The sequence below is a fragment of the Notolepis coatsorum genome (assembly GCF_963971535.1).
Source record: "Notolepis coatsorum genome assembly, chromosome: 1".
Lineage (NCBI taxonomy): Eukaryota > Metazoa > Chordata > Actinopteri > Aulopiformes > Paralepididae > Notolepis > Notolepis coatsorum.
In genome coordinates, this window is record NC_140165.1 from 200,140,610 (window position 1) to 200,150,678 (window position 10,069).

A 10,069-nucleotide genomic window follows, 5' to 3' on the forward strand; every position below is an offset into this window, starting at 1 on the left:
AAAATTGCGATATATATATATATTTTGCGATTTGATAATTGCATCATTCCAAATCGCGATTTCGATTAAAAATTTATTAATCGTGCAGCCCTAGCGGTAACGTGTCCTACCTGACCCCTGGACGCAGGACGAATGGCTGCAACAACGGCTGGTCCACCTCGTTGACAATGCCTCTTTCTGGCGGGGCCAGAAGTGGCGACGGCTGGAGTCCCGCTCCGGCGTTTCGCTTACATCCTGCGGCTGGCCATGGTGCAGGCTGACGACATCTTCTGCCAGAGATGACGCCTAATCAGAGTGTTCAGGGCCCGCTACCTCCCCACGGCTAATGCCAACGGTTAGCAACAAGCTAACGGCTTACTCCAGGCTGACGGTTAGCCCCTTACCGGCCCACCGTTAGCTACCGGCTAACGCAGCAGCAAGCTAACGGCTAGCTCTCAAAGGCCCACTGTTAGCTACCGGCTACTACTGAAGCTGTGTAATGTGAGGAATAGCGATGCAGCCCTGATCACTTCAGACAGCCGACTGCCTCTTCTTTAGCCCAAAGAAAAAAAGGGCAGACAACACCCGCCTCCCTCATAGGACGGCGTTGCCAGAGATACAGTGGCGTCGGCAGCGAAGCCCCGTTTTATGCGGGCTGCTGCCGCCTTGAGCTCTGGCTAAAAAACATGCAAGCTTGCACCCCTCGCGCCGGGAAGCACAACCCACTTTCTTTTTGAAAGGCGGGGGCTAACGTCCAGTGCGGATGGCAGAGGGCATCCCTCCTCAGAGACTTGGGACTCGAACCCAGACTCGTTATCGGGGCTCCCAGGAAAACAAAGCCTCTGTTTTCGCGGGGCGTCAAACAAGAACCCCCGTCCCCTCCACGCAATCCCAATAACGGAGGAATCCTCGCTTGGAGCCGACTGTTCTGCTGGGCCGTATGCCTGAGCAGCCGACCCCGCACAACTGACACATCTGTTTAGACCGTCCACCCCCGCCGCTCACCGCCAATTGATGTGATCGAACAGAGGCAGAGAGCCCACGTCGCAAGACACCACCCACCCAGAGAGACCGTCGGCCAGCCTCTCACAGCAATTGTATCCAGCTGCACAGCCGGAGAGCAACACTGGCGGGGGAACTGCCCAGCGACGCGCACTCCCCTCCGGGCGCCTCTGAGGCTCACCTGCCTGCCACAACCATGGAGCAGGCAAGCTCCACTACGCCCTGAGGAAACCCAAATGTGAAGCGCCGGTGAAGGTCAGAATAATCCTCTAGTCTAGACTCTCCGGTGGTGACGACATTATCCTTTCTTTCTCCCGTAAATTAGTGAGAGAGGGAGAAACAAAAGACGATGCCAACACAGCTCCTATAACTAAACTAACTACTTTAAAGCACTGATCTTGAAGCGGTGCTATACACGGACTTCACGGTGGTGAAAGTAGGGAAGGAGCTGGTAGTATGGCCATGGCCCCGCTTATGTATGAGCGGATGTGGGCGTGGTCAGGCAGGTGAGGAGCGTGCATGTCGTTTTCATGATAGCATATGGTTAAAGGGACAGTTCCAATAGAGCAGAGCGCAAAGCTGTACGAAAAGTAATGTGTGAAAGTTCCCTCTGTAGATATGGTCTTATGCTTAGGGCCAACAGCTCAATGGGTCTCATTCTCCAATGGACTTAAGAAAAGAATTAGCTCTTAGGGCCATTTAAGACATCTTATTTGATTTTGGGATTCCCCAACCGTCCCTAAGCTTGGATTCTGCTTTATTCGGGAGGAATCATAGTGATTCCTTCATGTCAACTCTACAGGCCTCCTTGGAATGAATTACTTATTTAATTTAATTAATTAAAAATTAATCATAATTTAAATAAATATGACAACATTTATACGATAAAAAATTACGCATTTGATGTCGGAAAAATAAATAAAAGCCAAGCTTAGGGACGGTTGGGGAATCCCAAAATCTAAGATCTTTAAATGGCCCTAAGAGCAATTTTTTTTGTCTTAAGTCAGTTGGAGAATGAGACCCAATGTCCAGATACGTTCTTTAACCGTGATGTGACCGGGGTGACACCAGCTTACAGAAGAAGGTTATACGTGTCATATCATGGTCCAAGTTAAATGCTCCCACTGACCCTCTTCCCCACAGCTACAGTCTTCTGAAGCTTCCTTCCTTTTTTTTTTTTTACAAATGTTTTTAATTTTCCCTTTTTTTACATGAAACAAGACAAACAATACAATAACAGTAATAATCAACGATAAATCACAGGACAATAACAGAAATAATAATAACAATAATGACAGTCCAGTAATTAAATCAGAATGAAAGTAGATTAAAAGATTAAAAGATATAAAAATAATAATTTGGCAGCCGTAAGACCCGCCAAAATGAGTCTCTTTACATGTACAGAGGTCGATAACTGAGAAACATCATTCAACAACAATACAGAAGGCAGTGTCGGTATGGTCAGAGACAAAAATTCTGATAATTGAGTGGTGACATTTTCCCAGAAAGTCTTGACAGGAGGGCATTCCCAATACATATACATATATGTACCAATAGCATCGCTTGAACACAAGGAGCATTGAGAGTCCGGTCTGAGACCCATTAGGTGCAATCGTCTAGGCGTCAGGTAAGTCCTATGAACAAAGTTAAGATTAATCTGTTGGTGATCTGGGTTGCGTGATGAAAGCCGAACATTTTCCCAGACTGCATCCCAATCAAAATCTGCTTCCAGGTTTGGGATATCCTTCCTCCAAACCGAAGCTAGGGGAAGGACCTTATATGAGGACGTAAGTAAGTGGTGATAAAAGTCAGAGACGAAGCCTCTCGACGTCTCCTTGTCATAAAAGAATTTGTGAAATCTGTGGTTCTCAAGTGGAACATCTAATGGGACTCCGTGAGCCTTCAAAGCTGCTCTTATTTGTAGATAGAAGAGATAAGTGGAACTGGTGAGGTTAAATTTGTTGAATATATCTCGATAACTGCGGAAACCATGGTCATCGAAGATATCCCCCAATGTGTGTATGCCTTTCTTTTCCCATCCAGGGTATCTGATAGGTTGGTGTGCAATAATGAGTAAATTGTTATTAAATAGGGGAGAATGCCTGTGCCATTTATGTTGGTTAGTACACTTTTTCTGTGTGTCACACCATATCCGGATCACATGTGTAATAAGAGGGCCAAATCTTAAGTTGCATTGCTTAATTGATATGTTGGTGTACACACTATATCCTGCAGTATATGTGGTGCCACTATATTCTCCTCTAATGGTCTCCAGGATACCGCTGCTTGCGAATCAAACCATGTGATCAGTGGTCTTAAAGAGAACGCTTTAAAGTAATAATTGAAGTCTGGAAAGGCTAAACCCCGTCGGTTTTATTTCTCTGTGCAGTTGATCTTTTTAATCTTCTGAAGCTTCCTGAATAGAATATCTTTCTTAATGCTTGTATAATATATAATCTTGTATATATTCTCAACAACAGACTTAGTGATCTTATTCCGACTTACCTTCCCTTGCACACATAAGACACAAGCACAAGACTAGAAAAAAGCATCTTATAAAGTGTAAGAAATGCTTTACTGTGGCTTGCAGAGGCCCACTGGTGTGGAATGAGGTTGATAACACCATGAAAATTGTATTCATGTATCGTGTGTCATGTGTCTGTTTAAAAAAATTGCTTAAGGCACCAGTTGTTTCTAAAACATGTTTAAGCTTGAATACCCTAAATGGCTGGGGACTTAGTCCTCTGCTAGTAAACTAGTTACTCTCCTCTGAATTCCATTTCAATTGTACAGTTATTTCCACTTGCCATACATACAGTATGTTTTAATACTGTTATATTAATTGCATCTTACCTATTTAATCAATGTTTTAGACTGATGGAATAAATGTCTTAGAACCATTTAGTAGGGCTTTTTATGATTGTAGGTTAGTCGTAGGTGGTTTGTAAATTGTAAATGTTACTGCATAATAATCTTTTCAAATCTAGACATCATGTTAGTAAACATATATGTGCCACTCATGGCACAAACAACAACAACGCCCCCCCCTCCCCCCACCACAGGACAGGACACAAATGAACAGAGTTACCTCCAGTGTGACGACATCAATCAGATTACCAGCAAAAATGGACTTCATATATTCCACCTTAATACAAACAGCCTGAGACCCAAACTGGCTGAAATCAAACAATTGTTTTTAAACGGTAAGGCTAACATATTGTGTTTCACAGAAACAAAATTAGACTCATCTGTATGGGATCCAGAGATTTAAATTGAAAACTACTCAATAGTCAGAAGGGATAGAAACCAGTATGGAGGTGGCGTCTGTGTGTATATACACAAACAAAGATACCAAATACATCAACCGTACTGACCTTAACCATGATGAAATTGAAACTGTTTGGATTGAAATCTTATTAGACAGAGCGAAACCAGTACTAGTAGGCACAATCTATAGACCGCCAGAACAGAGTGGCTTTTATGACACACTTGATGGGTGTTTAGCTGGGGTGGAGGGGGTAGAAAAAATTCTTATTGGGGACTGGAACACGGATATGCTGCGTAAAGCAGCACCCGTCTTCAAGGCCTTCAGTAGATTTTCTGATCTGCACAGTTTCAGCCAGCTAATCACCCAACCCACAAGGGTATGTGATTCGACACAAACCACCATTGACCTAATTTTGACCTCTGACAAGTCCATGATCTTCAATAAAGGGGTGATAGCATGCGGGTTAAGTGATCATTATATGATTTTCTGTACCCGCAAAAAGCTAAAACAGAAGGCCGGCTGTCACAAAACAGTCACATCTAGAGACCTCAAAACCTACTCTAGCGAGGCCTTTAACCTAGAACTGGGGAGCTTGGCCTGGTCAGATGAACTCAGTGGTACACAGGTTGAAGAAACATGGCTTGGATTCTAAACAAAATTCACAGCAATACTCAACAACATGGCACCCATAAGAACCACCAGGGTTAAAAATCGCGCTGAGCCATGGATGCACATTGAAATACTGGCCGCTATGAAAACCAGAGACAAAAAATGCTCTGAACTTCATAAAAGTCAGACAAAGCTTTCCAAAAGCTCAAACAGTGAACTCCAAGCCCACGTGGTTGAACAAAAAATTCAAAGAAACAGATTAAGAAATGACGTAAACACTATGATCAAAACCGCAAAAAGAAATTTCATCAACGACAAAACTGAGGAAAACAAAAACAAACCCTGCGAACTTTGGAAATTACTCAATAATCAACTAGGCTGCAGTAAAAAACTTAAAACCAGATTCTCAAACATAAACATAAAGACGGACAACACGCTCATCACAATAAACCTCTCTATAAAACAGGGACACGTCCCCAAGGACTTCAAAATTGCGAGAGTGACCCCTCTGCACAAAAAGGGCAGCAAATTAGACCCAGGCAACTACCGCCCTGTTTCTATTCTTACCTCCATCTCGAAAGTCATGGAGAAAATAGTCTTCGAACAGGTCGAAAAGTACCTGGCGGAAAAAAATCGAATCTACGAATTCCAATCTGGCTTCAGAACGTCCCACTCCACTGACACATGCCTCCTCTATTTGAACGACCACATCAAACAAGAGGTGGACGCGGGCAAATACTGCGGCATGGTCATGCTGGACCTACAAAAGGCCTTCGACACTGTCAATCACTCCATTCTGATTGACAAGCTAAAAGCAATTGGTTTTGATAGCTTATCAGTGAGCTGGATGCAATCCTACCTGGAGGGGAGAGAACAGATGGTAGAGGTAAACGGTACTCTATCCCCCCCCCCCTCACAGTGAGCTGTGGTGTTCCACAAGGAAGCATACTAGGACAACTACTCTTCCTAATTTATGCAAATGACATGTCGTCAGCCTGTGACTGCAACTTGTTCCTGTTTGCGGACGACTCAGCCCTGCTGGTCTCTGACAAGAACAAGTTGCAGGTTGAAAAAACCCTCAGCTCGGAACTAGGCAAAATCTGCATATGGCTCGCTGATAACAAACTATCATTACACCTGGGCAAAACAGAGTCCATTCTCTTCGGCTCAAATAACAAACTCAGCAAGACCGACGGCTTCTCAGTTGCAGTGGGTGACAATATTGTCACAAGGAAAGACGAAATTACCTACCTGGGTTCCATCCTAGAAGCAAATCTTTCCTGTGACAAAATGGCATCCAATGTAATAAAAAAAAGTCAACCAACAAACTAGATTCTTGTACCGGATCTCCTCTCTGGTAAACAAGAATACCCTGAAGACTCTGGCAGGAGCACTCATTCAAGGGTACTACGACTATGCGTGCACCTCATGGTACCAAAGCACCTCAAAGGCGCTTAAAACAAAATTACAAACATCACAAAACAAACTGGTCAGACTACTACTTGACCTTACCCCCAGAACCCACCTCACCCCTGCCCACTTTGACAACCTAGGATGGCTTAGAGTAGACGACAGAGTACAGCAACTTGCAATGGGCCTGGTCTACAAGATACACTATACGACTAAGGTACCCATGTACATGTCAAAATACTTCCCAAAGGTCAGTGAATACCACAACCACTACACCAGAGGAAGCTCAACAAATCATGTTAAACCCAGATTCGGCTCAAACAAGGGACTAAATACGTTTCGCAATTATGCCACATCAATGTGGAACGCCCTACCCAAAGCTGTAAAGGAATGTGAATCCCTACCCACATTCAAAACCGCTCTTAAAGAGCACCTACGGGAGGCTGCAATTCGAAACTGGCCACCGTAAATGCCCGAAACCCCCACCACCTCCTAATAGACAGTCTCCTCCCCACCGCATGTATATATTCCCTCCCCGCCGTATGTATATTTCTCTCCCACCCACCCACCCCCTCCTAATGTACAGTCCCCTCCCCATCATATGTATATACTCTGTCAGGATCTAGGGGTAACAGTACTGTATATTTGAATACCGTTTATGTCACAAATGTATCAGTACTAAATACCTATATGTCCCTATGCCATAAATGTCATGTATGTTGTGTATGTCATAAATGTCTATATGAATTGAAAATGGGGGACCCTGATGGAAACAAGACACACGTCTTTCTCAGGTCTGCATCCCCTTAACAATTGTGTGTATTGAGCCGTACTGTATTGTACCCATTCTGCAATCTGTTAAATAAAGTTTTCATTCATTCATTCATTCATTCATTCATTCATTCATTCATTCATTCATTCATTCATTCATTCATTCATTCATTCATTCATTCATTCATTCATTCATTCATTCATTCATTCATTCATTCATTCATTCATGCTGCCAGTATAGCCCCAAATGGCCCAGATTCTCAATCCACCTTTTGTGACCATGCTCCTAATTTGAGCCATTGTGGAGTAGAAGGGTTTAGTTTTATGAGGATAACACCACCATGAGGCCGGATGACTCAGAACTTTAAAGGCCTCCTTGCTATGATAAGGCAGATATATTTGTCAAGTTTGGTCCAAATCGGATCAGGAGATACACTAATTTGAGTATTGGACATTTAGCCTGATGGTGGGGCTAGAAGAAATGTCATGGGTCTACGGAAATCAATTCCTCTAGGAGTCATGAATGTGCACCATACATTTTAAAAGATTCAGATGAAAGCTGTTAGAGATTCACTAATGTGAACATTTTACATTTGGCCTTGTTGGTGGGGTTAGAGGAAAGGTTATTGGGTCACCAGTGGATAGGCTTCGTCTAGGGGTCATGAATGTGCCCCACAAATTAGAAAGGTTTTGAACAAAAGATATTCGAGATACACTAATTCTAAAATTGAAAGTTCATGGACCAAAATCAATTGAATTCATCCTCTAGGGGTCATGAATATGCACTACAAATTTGAAAATATTTGAATCAAAGCTATTGGAGTTATTAAGATTCGAATGACAGCTATTCATTCACCATCGCAGTTGTGGTGATAGGGGTAAAACCACAATATCCCTGACACTATCGTTCTCTTCAGGAATATAAATAATATCTGCTTAAGTTTCAAGTTCAAGTTTCTTTAATAGTTGTCATACAGAAGTACAGAATACTTTTATACAAAATGCTTCTTACTGTTACGCTCCAGAGACTGTGCAAGACAAGATAAGTATGAAATAAAATAACATAGTATAGCATGTAAATTAGAAGTAAAAAAATGAGGTCACAGTGTTCAGTATAGACATATGTACAATGTTCGATGCAGAATAGACGTAACTGAGTTACCATATAATATACAATACTATGCAGTGTACTAATATACAATACTATATAGTGCAAGGCAGAAATGGGATGAGGTGCAATTTAGGTACAATTTACAGTAGGTGTACGAGTTGTAGTGCAAATCCTTTATCAATAAATATAAAGTGTGTTTGTGTGATCTAAAGTGTGGAGAGTGGGTGCTGCAGTGTGTTGTTTGTTTAAGTGAGTGTGTGCGTGTGGGTGTGTGTGCTGTGTGCATTTGATGGTTGTTGCATAGTGTTTATTGTTCGTTTAGCAGCCTGATGGCCTGGGGATAGAAGCTTCTTCTGAGTCTTTCTGTGCTCGCCTTAAGACTCCGGTATCGCTTGCCTGACCACAGCAGTTCAAAGAGGCAGTTGTTCGGGTGGCTCGAGTCCTTAATAATTATCTTAGCCTTCCCCCTGCACCGCTTGTTGTAAATGTTCTGGAGGGTGGGAAGCCCCCCTCCAATTGTGCGTTCGGCTGAACGTGTCACTCTTTGTAGTCTGCTAAGGTCTTGTGCAGTGCTATTCCCAAACCAGGAGGTGATGTTGCCAGTCAGGATGCTCTCTATTGTACATGAGTAGAAGTTCCTAAGGATCTTCTGACTGACTTGGAACTTCCTTAGGCGCCTGAGGAAGTAGAGGCGTTGTCGTGCCTTCTTCACAACACTGTCAATGTGTGTGGTCCATGTCAAATCCTCGGATATGTGGGCTCCGAGGTACTTGAAACTGTTCACTCTCTCAACCGGTGCCCCGTCGATGCTGAGGGGGCTGTAGTCCTTGACCCCCGACCTCCTGAAGTCCACAATCATCTCTTTTGTTTTGCTGACGTTCAGGGAGAGGCAGTTCTCCTGACACCACTGTGACAGATTCTCGACCTCTTCCAGGTAGGCCCTCTCGTCGTTGGCAGAGATCAGGCCCACCACCACTGTGTCATCAGCAAATTTGATGATGGTGTTGTTGTTCCGCTGTGCTACGCAGTCATGTGTGTACAGGGAGTAGAGGAGGGGGCTCAGAACACAGCCCTGGGGGGCCCCTATGTTGAGCGTGATGGATGAGGAGGTGCAGTTGCCTGCTCTTACCACCTGGGGTCTGCCCGTCAGGAAGTCCAAGACCCACTGGCAGAGGTCATAGTTCAAGCCCAGGTCCCTGAGCTTGGCTATGAGTTTGGAGGGGACTATGGTATTGAATGCTGAGCTGTAGTCGATGAACAGCATTCTCACATAGTTCCCCTGCCTCTTGTCCAGGTGTGATGCTGCTGTGTGCAGCACATGGGCTATGGCGTCCTCCGTGGACCTGTTGGGGCGATATGCAAATTGCAGGGGGTCCAGGTTGATGGGGAGGGAGGAACAGATGTAGCCCTTCACTAGCTTCTCAAAGCACTTCATGGCTATGGAGGTGAGGGCTACAGGGCGGTAGTCGTTGAGGCAAGCGGGCGTAGATTTTTTGGGTACAGGGATGATGGTAGACTTCTTCAGACAGGTGGGGATGACAGCCTGTTCCAAGGACAGGTTGAAGATGTCAGTGAATACCGGGGCCAGTTGGTCGGCACAGACTTTTAGGACGCGGCCGGGGATGCCGTCCGGTCCTGCTGCCTTCCTGATATTCACTTTTTTAAAGATCTGTCTCACCTCATGCTCTGTTACCCTGAACACTGAGTCTCCATCAGCAGACCCCCCCCCCCCATTGCCGTGGTTTGTAGGCTGGTGTTGTTATTCACAGCCTCAAACCTCGCATAGAAGGAATTGAGACCATTTGCTAAGGAGATGTCACTGTTCAGTTTGAGGGAGGTGCCTTTGTAATCTGTCATTGTTCTGAGGCCCTGCCACATGCCTCTAGAGACGAGCCTTTATCCCTGTAACGCCGTTTTGC

At 44.4% G+C, this 10,069-nt stretch overlaps 1 protein-coding gene across 1 annotated transcript in view; it reads left to right on the forward strand.

Moving 5' to 3' along the window:
- slc6a4a (solute carrier family 6 member 4a) overlaps positions 1 to 10,069 on the forward strand; it is a 70,081-nt gene that overhangs the window by 28,954 nt on the left and 31,058 nt on the right. The window lies entirely within an intron of this gene.